Source organism: Aquarana catesbeiana, linkage group LG09 (assembly GCF_042186555.1).
Source record: "Aquarana catesbeiana isolate 2022-GZ linkage group LG09, ASM4218655v1, whole genome shotgun sequence".
NCBI classification, from domain to species: Eukaryota; Metazoa; Chordata; class Amphibia; order Anura; family Ranidae; genus Aquarana; species Aquarana catesbeiana.
This window is the reverse complement of record NC_133332.1, coordinates 315,382,600-315,398,889: the sequence shown is the minus strand read 5'-3', so window position 1 is coordinate 315,398,889 and position 16,290 is coordinate 315,382,600.

Here is a 16,290-nt window from a genome sequence, read left to right as displayed (position 1 = left end):
AGGGATATCTCTGCAATGGGCCAGGAATGTTAAAAAATAAACTGACAGGGGTTATAACCCTCCCTTACTCTATGCAAATTGAAAAAAAAGTGTTGCCTAGTTCTACTTTAAGCACAAATTTCTAATAATTTTATGGAGAGGACTAAGAAGATATAACCATGTCAATGGTGCAGCAGAAAACATATAGCACAGTGAGGAAGGTTTGTGGTCCAGGATGAGAGGACAGTCAAAATTAGAAGCGGAGCCCCCCCCCATCCCCCCACAGTTGCGGAATGCCAGCCACCCACATACCGGAAGCAGTGAGGCCCGCTTTATGGGGGCGCTAGACTAATTTGCCTCTCAGCCCAGTCCGTCCCATAAGACTGGTGCTACACTAACAGTGTAGCGCAAGCCGGCAGGGACTCTTTCTGTGCTGCCCTAGGGCTGGGCCTTGTCAGCCTAGGCCAGGATACAGCGTTGGTTCTTCCAGAACAGTCATTCTCAACCAGGGTTCCTCCAGGCTCCAGAGCAGTTATCCTCAAGCAGGGTTCCATGAAACCCTAGAGTTTCTCCTGAGCAGTCATTCTCAACTAAGGTTCCTCCAGAGCAGCCATTCTCAACCAGGGTTCCATGGAACCCTAATATTCTACCAAAGCAGTCATTCTCAACCAGGATTTCATTGAACCCGTTCCTCCAGAGCAGTCATTCTCAACCAGGGTTTCATGAACCCCTAGGGTTCCTCCAGAGCAGTTATTCTCAACCAGAGTTCGATGAAACCCTAGAGTTCCTCCGGAGCAGCCATTCTCAACCAGTGTTCCATGTAGCCCTAGGGTTCCTGCAGAGGTTGCTAGGGGCTCATTGAGCTGTGGCTAATTGACCTCCCATCTGATGGTGCCTTCATCAAGGTTCATCAACACTGTATTAAAGCCAATAGCATGACGCCAATAATCTTTATTGCTGTCTGTAAGGATGGCATTCTTCCCACTGACTGCCAATGTAAAGGGCATTTTCCTAATGACCCCCAATGGACTAATCTTAGTAGGGGTTCCCTGAGACGTAAACATTATTTCAAAGGTTCCTCTGGGGTAAAAAGGTTGAGAAAGGCTGCTATAGAGGTTGCTAGGGGTTCTCAAAAGAGGAGTTCCAGGTCAAGCACCACTTGGTGCAACATCACACCAATTATATTTTTATTTCCCTGAAGGTTGGCACACTTTTCTCACTGAAGTGCTTTTAGAAGGGGTTCCCTGAGATCTGAATTTTATTTCAAGGGTTCCATTGGGGTCAAAAGGTTGAGAGAAGCTGTTGTATAGCATTCTCCTTCACTCTTCCACTCTGGCAGCTACATAATAGGTTATGTAGGGAGGTGAGGGGCAGAGGAGCTGGACCAGCACAGACAGTAATTAGACACTCCCAGAGGAGAGGGCTGTGATATGCTAGGGAACTGGGAGGAAGGGGACTGTGCTAAGGAACTTACTCATATGTACAGCTATGTGTCGGCCTGTGCGCATACATTTTTCCTTATGCACCATTCTGCATTCTTGCATGACCTTCCTGAAACTTACCCGCTGGCTGCCTCTACCCCTGCCTGGACATGACTCTTCTCTCGCCTGCCCCCTACCTTGACCCTTACCTGGACCTGGACTACTCTCTCACCTACCGACTTCTCCAAGCCCTGCCTGGACCTAATTACTCTCTCCTGCCCTCTGCCTTGATCCCACTACTCTCTCTCCTGCCATCTGCCTTGACCCCACTACTCTCTCTCCTGCCATCTGCCTTGACCCCTGCCTGGACCTAACTACTCTCTCTCTCCTTCCCCCTACCTCGACCCCTTCCCGGAGCTTACTACTCTCTCGCCTTCTGCCTTCCTGAACCCCTGCCTGGACCTGACTTCTCTCTCTTCTTCCATCTGCCCTGACCCCTGCCTGAAGCTTACTACTCTCTCAACTTCTGCCTTCTTCAACCCCTGCCTGGACGTGACTGCTTTCTTGCCTGCCGTTTGCTTTGGCTCCTGCTTGGACCTTACTACTCTCTCCTGCCATCTGCCTTGACCCCACTACTCTCTCTCCTGCCATCTTCCTTGACCCCACTACTGTCTCACCTGCCATCTGCCTTGACCCCTGCCTGGACCTAACCTCTCTCTCTCTCCTTCCCCCTACCTCGACCCCTTACCGGAGCTTACTACTCTATCACCTTCTGCCTTCCTGAACCCCTGCCTGGACCTGACTACTCTCTCTTCTTCCATCTGCCTTGACTCCTGCCTGAAGCTCACTACTCTCTCAACTTCTGTCTTCTTCAACCCCTGCCTGGACTTGACCGCTTGCTTGCCTGCCATTTGCTTCGGCTCCTGCTTGGGCCTTACTACTCTCTCACCTGCCGCCTGAAGAGAACTCTTCCTGACTTGGCCTTTTTTCTTGTATACAGCCCTGTAAACAATTTCCACACAGTAGTCTTTCTGTTGCTGGTGGGGCGATCCTGAGGGCTAAGACCTCGTGCCAGTTGCAACAAAGAAAACTGGGCCCATCTCCACCTTCAGGACCTCTGGTGTAAACCAACTGGCATGCAGACTCCGTGCCTTGGGTGAGCGCGTATCACCTGCTAGGGGGGTGTCATAACAGCTGGATTCCTCTCAAATCATCAGGAGCTGCAGGACCTAGCACACCCTTCATCCCTCCTCCCATTTTTCCTTTACGATTTATGGATCGTGGACATTAATGGACTGATTGCTCCTTCAGCCACACATTTCAGTATGCTGCTATTCACTCTCTTATTTGCTGGTAGTAAAAAGATAAAGTCATTGGATTGTACATAAAAGAGCATGAAACACCACAGCCAAAAGTAAATAGCTGTGTAGACATTTTATTAGGTGGAACATGAAAGTATGATGGATACCACCCAACATTACTGGTAATAAGCAATTTATTTTACAGTTCGGTGTCCTAGTTTGATCTCGTTTTTCTCTGTATAAATGATGTAGGTTTCTCTTTACATCTATTACCAGAGAGAGAAAGCCAGGTGCAGATCCAATTAAGTATTACAAAAAATATTACCCAAGACACCAACTCTTCGGAGGGGGTTGGATGAAATCAGCACAGCTTCACTTATTACCTGTTTCCCTATTATAGGCCATAAGGATCGACGGCTATCCTATGAGAACATGGCATTTTCATGTTTACCGCCTTCGAATAACATTCCTTGAACAAACACAATTAATTTAGCAGCTGTTAAGGGCGATCTTGGAATTATGGTTCGTGTTCGTGGATGAGTCACACTCGGGGGGGATCTCCAGGATTTTTTTTATTGTGTTGTTATCTGGAAACATAAAACAATTAGGGATTTAATTTCAGGATTATGAGATGGGGGAAACAGTTTACGAAGAGTGGCTAATGAAAAATCAGAACCTGCTAAATCAGGTTAATGTTTTTGCTTATGGTGTGTCCAATGGGACAAAGTAGTTTAGACTAAACTTTAGAGTCTGATCTTCATAAAGTTGAATTTTACCCCCACCCACCACATTTTCCTGGCTTTTACCTTTTTTGCTAAATAACCAAAAAAAAAAAAAACTCACATGCCCAGCAATTCAGCAATATTCTGTACAGAGCCACCATGCTGCTGCTGCATACCGGGTCCCGTCTTCTATGTGATGTTATCAGGGGGCCAGCTGTCTTTTCCAGATCCTGTATTCTTCTGCGATGTTATCAGGGGGCCAGTTGTCTCTTCCAGGTCCCGTCTTCTTCTGTGAAGTTATCAGGGGGCCGGCTGTCTCTTCCATGTCTCATCTTCTTCTGTGACATTATCAAGGGGCCAGCTGTCTCTTCCAGGTTCCATCTTCTTCTGCAATGTTAACAGGGAGCCAACTGTCTCTTCTAGATCCTATATTCTTCTGCAATGTTATCAGGGGGCTTTCTGTGATGTTTTCAGGTGTCCAGCTGTCTCTTCCAGGTCTCATCATCTTCTGTGACATTATCAGGAGACCAGCTGTCACTTCCAGGTTCTATCTTCTTCTGTGATGTAATCAGGGGCCAGCTGACTCTTCCAGGTCCTGTGTTCTTCTGTGATGCTATCAGGGGGCCAGCTGTCTCTTCCAGGTTCTGTGTTCTTCTGTGATGTTATCAGGGGGCCAGCTGTCTCTTCCAGGTTCTATCTTCTTCTGTGACATTATCAGGAGGCCAGCTATCTCTTCCAGGTTCTATCTTCATCTGTCATGTAATCAGGGGGCCAGCTGTCTCTTCCTGGTCCTGTATTCTTCTGTGATGTTATCAGGAGACCAGCTGTCTCTTCCAGGTTCGGTGTTCTTCTGTGATGTTATCAGGGGGCCAGCTGTCTCTTCCAGGTTCTATCTTCTTCTGTGACATTATCAGGAAACCAGCTGTCTCTTCCAGGTTTTATCTTCTTCTGTGATGTTATCAGGGGGCCAGCTGTCTTTTCAAGGTCCTGTGTTCTTCTGTGATGTTATCAGGGGCCAGCTGTCTCTTCCAGGTTCTATCTTCTTCTATGACGTTATCAGGGGGGCAGCTGTCTCTTCCAGGTCTCATCTTCTTCTGTGACATTATCAAGGGGCCAGCTGTCTCTTCCAGGTTCCATCTTCTTCTGCAATGTTATCAGGGAGCCAACTGTCTCTTCTAGATCCTATATTCTTCTGCAATGTTATCAAGGGGCCAGCTGTCTCTTCCAGGTCCCATCTATTTCTATGAAGTTATCAGGAGGGCAGCTGTCTCTTTTGGAATCCATCTTCTTCTGTGACGTTTTCAGGGGTCCAGCTGTCTCTTCCAGGTTTCATCGTCTTCTGTGACATTATCAGGAAGCCAGCTGTCTCTTCCAGGTTCTATCTTCTACTGTGATGTTAACAGGGAGCCAGCTGTCTCTTCCAGGTCCTGTGTTCTTCTGTGATGTTATCAGGAGGTCAGCTGTCTCTTCCAGGTTTTATCTTCTTCTGTGACATTATGAGGAGGCCAGCTGTCTCTTCCATGTTCTATCGTCGTCTGTGACATTATCAGGAGGCCAGCTGTCTCTTCCAGGTTCTATCCTCTTCTGTGATGTTATCCGGGGTCCAGCTGTCTCTTCCAGGTCTCATCTTCTTCTGTGACATTATCAAGGGGCCAGCTGTCTCTTCCAGGTTCCATCTTCTTCTGCAATGTTATCAGGGAGCCTACTGCCTCTTCTAGATCCTATATTCCTCTGCAATGTTATCAAGGGGCCAGCTGTCTCTTCCAGGTCCCATTTTTTTCTGTGAAGTTATCAGGAGGGCAGCTGTCTCTTCTAGAATCCATCTTCTTCTGTGACGTTTTCAGGGGTCCAGCTGTCTCTTCCAGGTTTCATCGTCTTCTGTGACATTATCAGGAGGCCAGCTGTCTCTTCCAGGTTCTATCTTCTACTGTGATGTTATCAGGGAGCCAGTTGTCTCTTCCAGGTCCTGTGTTCTTCTGTGATGTTATCAGGAGGCCAGCTGTCTCTTCCAGGTTCTATCTTTGTCTGTGACATTATCAGGAGGCCAGCTGTCTCTTCCAGGTTCTATCTACTTCTGCAATGTTATCAGGGAGCCAACTGTCTCTTCTAGATCATATATTCTTCTGCAATGTTATCAAGGGGCCAGCTGTCTCTTCCAAGTCCCATCTTTTTCTGTGAAGTTATCAGGAGGGCAGCTGTCTTTTCTAGGTTCTATCTTCTTCTGTGATGTTATCAGGCGTCCAGCTGTCTCTTCCAGGTTCTATCTTCTTCTGTGACATTATCAGAAGGCTAGCTTTCTCTTCCAGGTCTCGTCTTCTTCTGGGATGGTATCAGGTGGCCAGCTGTCTGTTTTAAGGACCCGTCTTCTTCTGTGACATTATCAGAGGGCCAGCTGTCTTTTCCAGGTGTCGTCTTCTTCATTGACATTATTATTGTTATTTTGGGCTCTATGCATAAAACATTTGCTGTGTGGATGTCTTAAGCATTTACACAGGCACAATGATTGATTGCCATATTGTTTGCAGTATGACTACCGCATCTCCTATGATCGTCAGCTCCATCTATGGGCCATAATGTGCTATTTTTTTAATTGTGAGTATTTCAAAATAATACTGCATTATGGCCACTAGATGGCGCTGATGATTATAGGAAACGATCATACTACAAACAATATGGTGATCATTCAATGTGCCTGTGCCGATGCTTAAGATATCCTTGCTATAACTATCCATTGTAAGGAAAAAATGGTTGTTTTATATATATATATATATATATATATATATATATATATATATATATATATATATATATATATATACTGTATCCTTAAGTACCATGCCAGTAAATTACCCCTTTTCTAACTATTAAATATACAGCCTTCAAAACGGGTTTTATCTTGGACTTTATCATAACTGTAGACACGTGTAATCATGAAGGTTTTACAACATTCAATTGTTAATCTTGCGGTTTGTAGGCACACAACGGGGTTTCGGTAGAAAGAGTCGGCAATGAATAGATGAAGCCTGTTATTATAAGGCATTGATGGAACTGCAGCCATGAAACCTTAAATGCTATTGAATTGCTTATACAAAATGTCTCAGGCAACCAGCATCTGCTGAGCACAATGATTGCAAAGCGCCTAGCATGCAAGCTTTGTGGATCTCCACTGGCTCCAAACCCATTATTGGCGGGCTGGCGCTCATCGAGGAAGCAGCAGGTCAGAATATACCTGTAATATAAAGACACAAGTATATGGAGCGATACAAAGCTTGATAGAGGTTTACACTGAAATAAAAGTTTTCATCAGCGCTAAACTTTATTTCTATGGTATTCTCCATATTTGGAGCACTGTTACCACATACAAAAAGAAGTCCAGCCAAATCTTCCTGCTGCAAGGCGATGTATGGTATATACCAGTGATGGCGAACCTTGGCACCCCAGATGTTTTGGAACTACATTTCCCATGATGCTCAACTACACTGCAGAGTGCCTGAGCATCATGGGAAACGTAGTTCCAAAACATCTGGGGTGCCAAGGTTCGCTATCATTGGTATATATATATATACTTTGCCTTGAAAAAGTATTCACACCCCTTGAAATTTCCCACATTTTGTCATGTTACAACCAAAACCGTAAATGTATTTTATTGGGATTTTATGTGATAGACCAACACAAAGTGGCTCATAATTGTGAAGTGGAAGGAAAATGATAAATGGTTTCAACATTTTGTTACAAACAGATATGTGAAAAGTGTGGGGGGGGGCATTTGTATGGCGCCCCCCGGAGTCAATACTTTGTAAAACCCCCTTTCTCTGCAATTACAGCTGCAAGTCTTTTTGGGGGTGTCTCTACCAGCTTTGCACATCTAGAGAGGGACATTTTTGCTTATTCTTCTTTGCAAAATATCTCAAGCTCTGTCAGATTGGATGGAGAACGTCTGCGAACAGCAATTTTCAAGTCTTGCCACAGATTCTCAATGTGATTTAGGTCTGGACTGTGACTGGGCCATTCTAACACATGAATATGCTTTGATCTAAACCATTCCATTGTAGCTCTGGCTGGATGTTTCGGGTCATTGTCCTGCTGGAAGGTGAACCTCCGCCCCGGTCTCAAGTCTTTTGCAGACTCTTAACAGGTTTTCTTCTAAGATTGCCCTGTATTTGGCTCCATCCATCTTCCCATCAACTCTGACCAGCTTCCCTGTCCCTGCTGAAGAAAGGCATCCCCACAACATGATGCTGCCACCACCATGTTTCACAGTGGGGATGGTGTGTTCAGGGTGATGTACAGTGTTAGTTTTCCGCCGCACATAGCGTTTTGCCTTTAAGGCCAAAAAGTTCAATGTTGGTCTCATGTGACCAGATCACCTTCTTCCACATGTTTGCTGTGTCCTCCACATGGCTTCTCACAAACTACAAACAGGACTTCTTATGACTTTCTTTCACCAATGTCTTTCTTCTTGTCACTCTTCCATAAAGGGCAGATTTGTGGAGAACACGACTAATAGTTGTCCTGTGGACAGATTCTCCCACCTGAGCTGTGGATCTCTGCAGCTCCTCCAGAGTTACCATGGACCTCTTGGCTGCTTCTCTGATGAATGCTCTCCTTGCCCGGCCGGTCAGTTTAGGTGGACGGCCATGTCTTGGTAGGTTTGCAGTTGTGCCATACTCTTTCCATTTTCCGATGATGGATTGAACTGAGCTCCGTGAGATGTTCAAAGCTTGGGAGATTTTTTTTTATAACCTAACCCTGCTTTATACTTCTCCACAACTTTATCCCTGACCTGTCTGGTGTGTTCCTTGGCCTTCATTCCCTAAGGTTCTCCAACAAACCTGTGAGGGCTTCACAGAACAGCTGTATTTATACTGAGATTAAATGACACACAGGTAGACTCTATTTGCTAATTAGGTGACTTCTGAAGGCAATTGGTTCCACTAGATTTTAGTTAGGGGCATCAGAGTAAAGGGGGCTGAATACAAATGCCCCCAACACTTTTCACATATTTATTTGTAAAAAAAAATTAAAAACATTTATCATTTTCCTTCCATTTTACAATTATGTGCCACTTTGTGTTGGCTACCACATAAAATACAGTTACGTTTTTGGTTGTAACATGACAAAATGTGGAAAATGTCAAGGGGTATGAATACTTTTTCAAGGCATTATACCTCTCCGTCGGGTTGTAAATCCTAACATTTCTCTCTACTACTAGCTAAACCTGCTATTCTCAATCGGAGTTCGGTGAAACACTAAGGTTCCTCCAGAGGTTACTAGGGGTTCCTTGAGCTGTGGTTGGTTTACCTCCCACTCGATGGTGCCTGACTAGTTCTGGGGTTGATGACACTTTGCAGAGCCAGCTGCATGACACCAATTATCTTTTTATGTGTCTGTAAGGCTGGCCATAGATGGAGCGATCTTCTTTCTTGCAATTCAGTGTTGATAGGGGAATCCCTCCTGCAGAGCCATTGTGTTCTCCTGCTGGCAATAATCACATGTAAAATCCAACAGGCCAGTTTTACCCAAGTTGATCGATTGTTTAACTTGGATACATTCAGCCTGCCCATAGATGGTTAGAATCCAGCTGAACCGGCCGAGATTCGAAACTGTCTATGGCCAGCTTAAGGGAGATATTCTGTCCACCACTGTAAGAGTGGCGTGCGTTCAAAACAACAATGTAAGGAACATTCTTCTCACTGATCACCAATGTAAGGAACATTCTTCTCACTGATCACCAATGTAAGGAACATTCTTCCCACTGATCACCAATGTAAGGAACATTCTTCCCACTGATCACCAATGTAAGGAGCATTCTTCCCACTGATCACCAATGTAAGGAACATTCTTCTCACTGATCACCATATGTAAGGAACATTCTTCTCACTGATCACCAATGTAAGGAACATTCTTCTCACTGATCACCAATGTAAGGAACATTCTTCTCACTGATCACCAATGTAAGGAACATTCTTCTCACTGATCACCAATGTAAGGAACATTCTTCCCACTGATCACCAATGTAAAGAACATTCTTCCCTCTGACCACCAATGTAAGGAACATTCTTCCCACTGATCACCAATGTAAGGGACATTCTTCTCACTGATCACCAATGTAAGGGACATTCTTCTCACTGATCACCAATGTAAGGAACATTCTTCTCACTGATCACCAATGTAAGGAACATTCTTCTCACTGACCACCAATGTAAGGGACATTCTTCCCACTGATCACCAATGTAAGGGACATTCTTCTCACTGATCACCAATGTAAGGAACATTCTTCTCACTGATCACCAATGTAAGGAACATTCTTCTCACTGACCACCAATGTAAGGGACATTCTTCCCACTGATCACCAATGTAAGGAACATTCTTCTCACTGATCACCGATGTAAGGAACATTCTTCTCACTGATCACCAATGTAAGGAACATTCTTCTCACTGATCACCAATGTAAGGGACATTCTTCTCACTGATCACCAATGTAAGGAACATTCTTCTCACTGATCACCAATGTAAGGAACATTCTTCTCACTGATCACCAATGTAAGGAACATTCTTCTCACTGATCACCAATGTAAGGGACATTCTTCTCACTGATCACCAATGTAAAGAACATTCTTCCCTCTGACCTCCAATGTAAGGAACATTCTTCTCACTGATCACCAATGTAAAGAACATTCTTCCCTCTGACCTCCAATGTAAGGAACATTCTTCTCACTGATCACCAATGTAAAGAACATTCTTCCCTCTGACCACCAATGTAAGGAACATTCTTCCCACTGATCACCAATGTAAGGAGCATTCTTCTCACTGATCACCAATGTAAGGGACATTCTTCTCACTGATCACCAATGTAAGGAACATTCTTCTCACTGATCACCAATGTAAGGAACATTCTTCCCACTGATCACCAATGTAAGGAACATTCTTCTCACTGATCACCAATGTAAGGAACATTCTTCCCACTGATCACCAATGTAAGGAGCATTCTTCTCACTGATCATCAATGTAAGGAACATTCTTCTCACTGATCACCAATGTAAGGAACATTCTTCTCACTGATCTCCAATGTAAGGAACATTCTTCCCTCTGACCACCAATGTAAGGAGCATTCTTCCCACAGATCACCAATGTAAGGAACATTCTTCCCTCTGACCACCAATGTAAGGAACATTCTTCTCACTGATCACCAATGTAAGGAACATTCTTCTCACTGATCACCAATGTAAGGAACATTCTTCTCACTGATCACCAATGTAAGGAACATTCTTCCCTCTGACCACCAATGTAAGGGACATTCTTCTCACTGATCACCAATGTAAGGAACATTCTTCCCTCTGACCACCAATGTAAGGAACATTCTTCTCACTGATCACCAATGTAAGGAACATTCTTCTCACTGATCACCAATGTAAGGAACATTCTTCTCACTGATCACCAATGTAAGGAACATTCTTCTCACTGATCACCAATGTAAGGAACATTCTTCCCACTGATCACCAATGTAAGGAACATTCTTCTCACTGATCACCAATGTAAGGAGCATTCTTCTCACTGATCACCAATGTAAGCAGCATTCTTCTCACTGATCACCAATGTAAGGAACATTCTTCTCACTGATCACCAATGTAAGGAACATTCTTCTCACTGATCACCAATGTAAGGAACATTCTTCTCACTGATCACCAATGTAAGGAACATTCTTCCCACTGATCACCAATGTAAGGAACATTCTTCTCACTGATCACCAATGTAAGGAACATTCTTCCCACTGATCACCAATGTAAGGAACATTCTTCTCACTGACCACCAATTATTTGGTTTTATAAATGGTATGGTAAACGAGCAGTGTCACTCTAGAACAGGAAGTGTGCTACTGGAGGATCACCAGGTGAAAATAAAGAAGAAATAGCCTGAAAAAAAAAAAGAAAACTAATGCAGCCACCACATCCAAGAACTGATAATCTGCAATAAATTCCATTTTTTTGTTTTTAGGTTTTACCAATAATGCGATGCAGGTTGCAGCAAGCAGCGCAGGAAAATAAATGAGAACAAAGCTTAGAGAATTACCATCTCAGCTGCATCGCTATAAATCTTGAATAGCTAAATCAAAGTCTCTACATCACGCGTTGCACATAATAAGCGCGGCATCAAAAGGTGTCGATAATCCCATAGAATACCAAAATCAATCACGTTACTGCACTGGGAATAGACAATAAAATGGATGAATAGGATAAAAATGCCTGAGTAGAATAAATACTCATCTTAAAATCTGCAGTTTATTTATGTGAGCACATGGCCCCCGTGCATCCATTTATAATGTTTTGCTTGCCTAGCATTGTATTGATGTTGTCATCTGCATTTAATTTTTATAGATTTTTTTTATATATGAATTTCTTCATAGATTCATACATTCGACTGATGGCGATTAACGATTCCATCTTCATTAGATTACATTGTGCTTTTTATAGTTTATCATTTTGTAGCAGAAGATTGCATACCGAAGATTTTCCCATGAATTAGATGGGTTGTAACACTTGTAGACATGTGGAATTGAGAAGAAATAGAGGTAGACACAGTTCAATACGCGTTCCATTTCAATTTACCTGTAGACTGTTGGCATTCATCACCTGGACCTCATGATAATTAAATAATGACATGGATTGTCAGGTTGAAGACAATAGAAGACACACGTCCATAGAGTTCAACCACTAACAAAAATATATAACCCATTGATGATCCAGAGGAAGGTAAAACAAATTAAAAATATAGATAATAATAACTATATGAATTATTAACTAATCAGCTTAAATGAAAATAAATAAATCACTTCTTGATCCCCCCCATGACAATCAGATAAATTACTGAAAAAGTAATTGGATATTACCTATTCTTCCCACAACTAGAAAAAAATAGGTTTGGCTTTTCATATACTTCAAGCATGTGGCCCATCATCAGTACGGTATAAAGCGCTCATCCCCAACCAGGGTTCTCTGGAACCCAAAGGTTCCTTCATAGGTTTCCAGGGGTTTCTTGAGCTGTGGCTGATAGACTTTCCATTTGGTGATGCCTACATAATTCCAGGTCCAACATCACTTGGAGACATTTCCCTACTTTACCCAAAACTAAAAAAAAGGTTTGGCTTTTCATTCACTTCAAGCGCGTGGTCCATCATCAGTGTAGTATAAAGCAGTCATCCACAACAAGGGTTCTCCGGAACACTAATATTCCTTCATAAGTTTCTAAGGGTTTCTTACGCTGTGGCTGACACTCTTTCCATTTTTTTGTTGCCTACATAATCCCGGGCCCAATGCCAATTGGAGGCCTTTCCCTATTCTACCGTAAACTAAAAGAAAGGGTTGGTTTTTCATTCACTTCAAGCATGTGAGCCATCATCACTACAGTATAAAGCAGTCATTCTCAGCCAGGGTTTTATGGAACCCTAAGGTTCCTCCATAGCTTTCTAAGGGTTTCTTGAACTGTGGCTGATTGACCTTCCATGTTGTGGTGCCTACAAAATTCTTGGTCCACAGCCACTTGGAGGCCTTTCCCTACTTTATCCAAAATAAAAAAAAAGGTTTGGCTTTTCATCCACGTCATGCATGTGTCATGTGGGCCATAATCAGTATAGTATAAAGCAGTCATTCTCAACCAGGGTGTCACGGTACTACTTACTGTGAGCCCACAGGTGAGCAGGTGACACGGAATCCCCCAGGGCATGGAGTCTAAGGGCCAGCCGGTATTCTGCCAGGGACCCCCTCACGAGGGTTTGGGCCTAACTCCGTGCCGACCCCAGGTCACGACCCCCGGGTTCACCCCGCTCGTTAGGGAAGTACCAGAAGACACTGTCAGACAAGGATGGATGGATGAAGCAAAGGAGAGCCGGATAGTGAGCCAAGGTCAGGGCAGGCTGCAGACAACGTAATCAGAACAAGCCGAGTCGGTACACAAGAGATCAGTTCACGAGAGGTCAGGTTAAGGCAGGTTACATGAAGGGAGCTCAGAAACAAATGTTGCTCAAGCAACCAGAACTGGTCTGAGAGGGATTTAAATAGAAAAGCACATGTGGGGCTGGACAGGAAGTAGCAGGAAGGAGTCATATATTAAGCAACAGGTGAGGCCGGCGACACCCATAGCTGCAGAGTGCAGCAGAGCTGAACACAAGCTAGTGGAACAACAGGTGCCAGCTGGCCTACAGCAGTAAAGGTGAGACACAGATCAGCTCCGCAGCTGATATGTGACACAGGGTTCTGTGAAACCCTAAGGTTCCTCCATTGGTTTCTAAGGGATTCATGAGCTGTGGCTGATTGACCTTCCATCTGGTGGTGCCTCCATATTTCTGGCTCCAACGGCATGTTGAGACCTTTCCCTACTTTACCTAAAACTAAAAAAAAGGTTTGGCTTTTTATTCACTTCAAGCGTGTGGGCAATCATCAAAACAGTATAAAGCAGCCATTCTCAACCAGTTTTCCAAGGAGCCCTAGAGTTCCTTCATAGACTTGGGGACAAACCGGACAATACAATGCCAGTGAAGTAGGCTGAAAGGAACCTAATTGTCCTCATCTGAGCCAGTAAAAAGCAGAAAAGGTTTGGCTCTCCATACAATTTAAGCGTGTTGGCCATTATCAATACACAAAATGTAAACTATGGCTTGTATATAGCGGCTTGGGCATCAACAGGACAGTTGAACCAGGTGATGTGTGCTGAAGGAAAGCAAAAATTCCTTGATTAAATGTGTTGGCCATCATCAGTACAATGTATGAAAGCCATGGCTTCTATAGAGTAGGGCTTGGGGACCAACAAGACAATAAAAAAAAACAGTAAATAAGGCTGAAGGGAACCAAAAATGTATTGATGAAGCCACTAAAAAGCAGCAAAAAAATGTTCTGGCTTCTCACACATTTCAAGCGTGTTGGCCATCGTCACTACAGTGTATGGAAACCATGGCTTCTAAAGAAGTAGGGCTTGGGGATCAACGAGACAATAAAACCCCAGTGAAGTAGGCTAATAGGAACCAACAAATCCTCAATTAAGACAGTAAAAAGCAGAAAAGGTTTGGCTTTCCATGCATTCAAGCATGTTGGCCTTTACCAGTACAGTATATGGAAACCATGACCTCTATAGAGCCGGTTGTGTGATCAACAAGACAGTTGAATCAGGTGATGTGGGCTGAAGGGAACCAAAAATTCCTTGCTTAAGCCAGTAAAAAGCAAAAAAGGATTGGCTTTTCATACACTTCTAGCATGTTGCCATCATCAGTACAGTGTATGGAAACCATAGCTTCTATGGAGTAGGGCTTGGGGACCAATGAGACAATAAAAACCAAGTGAAGTAGGCTGTAATGAACCAAAAAGTCCTCTATTTAGCTAGTAAAAAGCAATAAACATTTTCAAGAGTGTTGGCCGTCATCAGTACAGTGTATGGAGGCCATGGTTTCTATAGAGTAGGGCTTGGGGACCAACAAGACAATAAAAACCCAGCTATGTAGGCTGAAAGGAACCAACTAGTCCAACTGAGCCAATAAAAAAGGTTTGGCTTTCCATACACTTCAAGTGTGTTGGCCATTATTAGTACAGTATATGGAAACCAACGCCTCTATAGAGTGGGTTGGGAGATCAACAAGACAGTTGAACCAGGCGATGTGGGCTAAAGGGAACAAAATATTCTTTTATTAAGCCACTAGAAAGCAAAAAAGATTTGGTTTTTCATATACTTCAAGCGTGTTGGCTGTTATCAGTACAGTATATGGAAACCATGGCTTCTATAGAGCGGGGTTAGGCGACCAACATGGTGGGGGCTGGAGGGAACCAAAAATTCCTTGACTAAGTGTGTTGGCCATCATTAGTACAGTGTATGGATACCATGGCTTCTATCGAGTAGCGCTGGGGGACCAACAAGATGATAAAACCCAGTGAAGTAGGCTGAAAAGAACCAAAAAGTCCTCAATTAAGCCAGTAAAAAGCCAAAAGGTTTGGCTTTCCATACATTTCAAGTGTGTTGGCCATCATCAGAACAGTATATGGAAACCATGGCTTCTATAGAGCGAGGTTAGGGGACCAACAAGACAGTTGAACCAGGTGATGTGGGCTGAAGGGAACCAAAAATTCCTTGATTAGGTGTGCTGGCCATCTTCAGTACAATGTGTGGAATCCATGGTTTCTATGGAGTAGGGTTTGGGTACCAACAAGACAATAAAAACCCAGTGAAGTAGGCTGAAAGAAACCAAAAAGTCTTCAATTAAGCTACCAAGCAGCAAAAAAGTTTGGCTTTCTATACATTTCAAGTGTGTTGGCCATTGTCATTACAATATATGGAAACCATGGCTTCTATAGAGCGGGTTGGAGGATCAACAAGACAGTTGAGCCAGGTGATGTGGGCTTAGGGGAACCAAAAATTTCTTGATTAAGCCAGTAAGCAGCAAAAAAAGGTTTGGTTTTTTCATACACTTCAAGCATGTTGGCAATCATCAATACAGTGTATAGAAACCATGGCTTCTATTGAGTGGGACTTGAGGACCAACGAGACAGTAAAAACCCAGTTAAATAAACTGAAAGGAATCAAATAGTCCTTAACTGAGCCAGCAAAAGCAGAAAAGGTTTGGCTTTCCATACACTTCATGCGTGTTAACCATTATCAGTACAGTACATGGAAACCATGGCTTCTATAGAGTGGGTTGGGGGATCAACAAGACCATGTGATGTGGGCTGAAGGGAACCAAAAATTTCTAGATTAAGCCAGTAAAAAGCAGCAAAACAAGATTTGGCTTTTCATATACTTTTCAAGTGTGTTGGCCATCATCAATACAGTATATGGAAACCATGGCTTCTATTGAGTAGGGCTTGAGGTCATATTAAACCCATTTTACAG